The sequence below is a fragment of the Sciurus carolinensis genome, chromosome 11 (assembly GCF_902686445.1).
Source record: "Sciurus carolinensis chromosome 11, mSciCar1.2, whole genome shotgun sequence".
In the NCBI taxonomy this organism is placed as follows: Eukaryota; Metazoa; Chordata; class Mammalia; order Rodentia; family Sciuridae; genus Sciurus; species Sciurus carolinensis.
In genome coordinates this window covers 59234901-59239270 of record NC_062223.1, presented here as the reverse complement: position 1 = coordinate 59239270, position 4370 = coordinate 59234901, and the positions used below count along the sequence as shown (strand labels likewise).

The 4370-nt window shown below is 39.0% G+C and overlaps 1 pseudogene; it reads left to right on the top strand.

Moving 5' to 3' along the window:
• Nucleotides 1–1080: 1080 nt before the first annotated feature.
• LOC124960162 (mortality factor 4-like protein 1) lies at nt 1081–2100 on the top strand (annotated as a pseudogene).
• Nucleotides 2101–4370: the final 2270 nt, after the last annotated feature.

Below are 4370 nucleotides of genomic sequence, written 5' to 3'. Positions count from 1 at the left end.
TGCTTAGGGCCTCGCTAAGTTGCTGAGGCTGGCTTTGAACTCTTCAAACCACTGGGATTATAGGTGTGCGCCACCGTGCCCAGCTAAAATTCTTTTTTTTTTTTTTTTTTTTTTTTTGTGGTGCTGGGGATTGAACCCAGGGTCTTGTGCATACAAGGCAGGCACTCTACCAACTAAGCTATATCCCCAGCCCTAGCTAAAATTCTCAATGAAATAAAAATGATTTTTAAAAAGGAAATACAAGCTAAAACTCATTTTGAAGTTATTGATATTGCTATGATAACCTTCTTGTGTCTTCCCAAATTTTATTCAAGTCAGATATTCGCGTATTTGTTTTGTGCATTTTCTTTTCTTTTCTCTTGGGATCTCAGGTACACAGAATTGGATTTATCATAATCCTTGGTTATGATACTCTGCCATGTGTCATCATCATGCTAATCAAACAGAACTACTTTTGTCATCAGAAAGCTGCTGGATTTTTGTCTCCTTCCCCACCCTGCAATGTCCTCCTTTTGCTTTGATCCTAAATAAAAACAGAAGTTCCATGTTCTCTGCCCCCAGCAGGTATTTAAAGTTAATTCTGTCTGTGTTCTGTTTTCTTCGTATGCAACCCCCTCCATCATGTTATGGCTCCACTGACATAGTGACCCAACCTCCCCCAACATGCCTTCTCCATCCTCAGTCCCTTAGTGCTATCTCCCCTTCACCATATAGATATAGAATAGAATTCATAGATACCTGGAGTGGTACATGGAAACATTCATTGAAGGAATGATTGAATGAACTAATACTTGTAAATATGGTGGGCTTTTTGTTTTTGTTCTTGGTGTTTGCAGTGCTAAGGTTTGAACCCAGAGCCTTGAGCATGCTAAGCATGCTAACTCTACCAACTGAGTTACACTTCCAGCCCACAAAGATGTTTTATAAACTAAATTTCAATACAGTTGCAAGTTACAGTAGTGGGTTAAGAAGGTTAACTCTAGCATTAAATTAGCAATGTGTGAAATCGGGCCCAGGATGTAGAGCTGGCTGTGCCTGACAGCGCGTCTGACGCGAAGTTGGGTGGGGTAGAGAGTAGGGGGCGGTAGTCGGGGGTGGTGGGAGAAGGAGGAGGCAGCGAATCACTTATAAATGGCACCCAAGCAGAACCCGAAGGCGAAATTCCAGGAGGGTGAGCGAGTACTGTGCTTTCATGGGCCTCTCCTTTATGAAGCAAAGTGTGTTAAAGTTGCCATAAAGGACAAACAAGTGAAATACTTTATACATTACAGTGGTTGGAATAAAAATTGGTATGAATGGGTTCCAGAGAGCAGAGTACTCAAGTACTTGGACACCAATCTGCAGAAACAGCGAGAACTCCAAAAAGCCAATCAGGAGCAGTATGCAGAGGGAAAGATGAGAGGGGCTGCTCCAGGAAAGAAGACGTCTGGTCTGCAACAGAAAAATGTTGAAGTGAAAACAAAAAGAACAAACAGAAAACACCTGGAAATGGACATGGTGGCAGTACCAGTGAGACACCTCAGCCTCCCCGGAAGAAAAGGGCCAGGGTAGATCTTACTGTTGAAAATGAAGAAACATTTATGAACAGAGTTGAAGTTAAAGTAAAGATTCCTGAAGAACTAAAACCATGGCTTGTTGACAACTGGGACTTAATTACCAGACAAAAACAGCTGTTTTATCTTCCTGCCAAGAAGAATGTGGATTCTATTCTAGAGGATTATGCAAATTACAAGAAATCTCGAGGAAACAGATAATAAGGAGTATGCCCTTAATGAAGTTGTGGCAGGAATAAAAGAGTACTTCAACGTAATGTTGGGCACTCAACTGCTCTACAAATTTGAGAGACCACAGTATGCTGAAATCCTTGCAGATCATCCTGATGCACCCATGTCCCAGGTGTATGGAGCACCACATCTACTGAGATTATTTGTGCAAATTGGAGCAATGTTGGCCTAAACTCCTCTGGATGAGAAGAGCCTTGCTTTATTACTGAATTATCTTCACGATTTCCTCAAATACCTGGCAAAGAACTATGCAACTTTGTTTAGTGCCAGCGATTATGAAGTGGCCCCTCCTGAATACCATCAGAAAGCAGTATGAGGAGGTGCTGTTCGCTCACTTGTGTTTGGATCTCTGTAAACACATTTTTGTTCTTAGTCCTTTTCTTGTACAAATGATGTACTTTGAAGATGTTAGTGTATAACAGAATTGATGTTTGTTTTCTGTTTGAATTTAAACAGAGAAAATAAAAGGGGTCACTGCTCCCTTTTCCTTTTCTTTTTTTAAAAATTTTATTTCAAAGTTGCTAACAGTGTATTCAATGATGGACAACAGAGAGACATGCTGTAGAGTGTTTGTCTAGTTGACAAAGATGCTTTTGAATGCTGGTGGTTCTATTCCTTTGACACTATGTACTTTTATAATATGTGTTAATGCTATATGACAAAATGCTCTGATTCCTAGTGCCAAAGTTTCAATTCAGTGTATATAACTGAACACACTCATCCATTTGTGCTCCTTTTTTTTTTTTAATGGTGCTTAAAGTAAAGAGCCCATCCTTCGCAAGTCATCCACGTTGTTCCTTAGGCATTATATCTTTGCTCAAATTGTTGAAGAATGGTGGCTTGTTTCATGGTTTTTGTATTTGTGTATTATGAATGTTTTAACATGATAGACGCAATGCATTGTGTAGCTACAGTTTTCTGGAAAAGTCAATCTTTAAGGAATTGTTTTTCAAATCTTCAATAAATTTTTTCTTTAAATTTCAAAAAAAAAATTAGCAATGTGATTTGGATATGTTATTTAAACTATTTGTGTCTCAAGTTCCCCTAGAGGGATAATCAAAATATGAAGATCTAATGGGATAACACAAGAAAACACTTAGAGTAGTGCCTGACTCATAGTCACCTTGGCATGAATTGAAGCCAAGTCATTATCACTGTCATTCTATTAACTACTGTCAGAGGAGCTTGAAGACCAACCATCAGGAGAACTGACATATTTACCACCGATTTTGACAAGGGTGGACACAGATTCTCAAGAAGACATGAAGAGAGTGTTGTGGAGGCATTAACTATTACAGATCGAATGCACCGAGAATGTGATATTCTATCATGGCCTGAGTGAAGAAGTGGGGATAACCCAGTGTGGTGGCGCACGCCTACAAACCCGGCAACTCTGGAGGCTGAGGAAGAAACATTGCAAGTTTGAGGCTAGCTTTAGCAACTTAGCAAGGTGATAATCAAATTATCAAGACCCTACCTCAAAATAAAAATAAAACTTACTGGGGATGTAACTCAGTGGTAAAAGACCCCTGGGTTCAATCTTCAGTTCAAAAAATAAAATAAAATAAAAGTGCGGACAGAGAAAAGGGAAATATCTTTGAATGACATTTCTTAATACCACATACCAGGAGTGGTCAACACTGGTTTTAGGTAGGAAAGGATAGGAGAGAGGAAAGATTTCTGGAACTGGGCCTCCATGGCAAGGAAGGAGACCAATGAAGAACTCAGAATTCATGAGGCAGAGAAGGGCAAAGAACATAGCTGACTAGACAGAGAGGAAGCCTGGATATGGTCTACTATAAAAAGTAGAAATGGTCTACTATAAAAAGACACCTGGACTAGCAAGTCCTAGGGGAGAGGTTCTGATCTGGGAAAGATCTATGTGAAGTTTCTAAAACCACTCCTCTCCAAGATGCCAGGTTTTGGGAGATTATGTATCACCTCAGGCTATACTTTGACCCTGGAGGTGGTTACTGCAACGGCCAATCCTAGTAACTCAGGGTACTTTTGGTTTTTCTTTTCTTCTTTGTGTGTGTGTGTGTGTGTGTGTGTGTGTGTGTGTGTCTGTGTGTCTGTGTTTTGTCAATTTTCTTACCCTAGTAGAAAAGTTTGGGGAATATCCTATTCTACTCTCTAGAATTGTTTGTACAAAATCAGAATTATTTACCTTTCTGAAGGGATAAATTTGTCTACAGAACCATCTGGACATATTATTTTCTTTATGGGAAGATTCCATCTTTCAAGATAATTGGATCCAGATTTTCATTTTCTTCTGTCTTTGTAAGTTATAGTTTTCTAAGAATGTGTTGATTTTTATCTAGTTTTAAACTTTATTGCTGAAGCTGCCCATAGGATTCTCTAACTATATTTTCCATTTTATACAATATATAATATGGGCTTATGTTGATCCATGTTGTGGCCCATGTATGAACACATACTTTATTCCCAATTACATTTTTTTTTTAAACTAGTGCCTTATCTCTTTTTTAAAAAAATCAAGACAGTGATGTTAACTGATCACCCATGGCCAATGTTCCCAGTAAGACCATCATGTGCTCATATTACAGTGACAAATTTGATTTCACA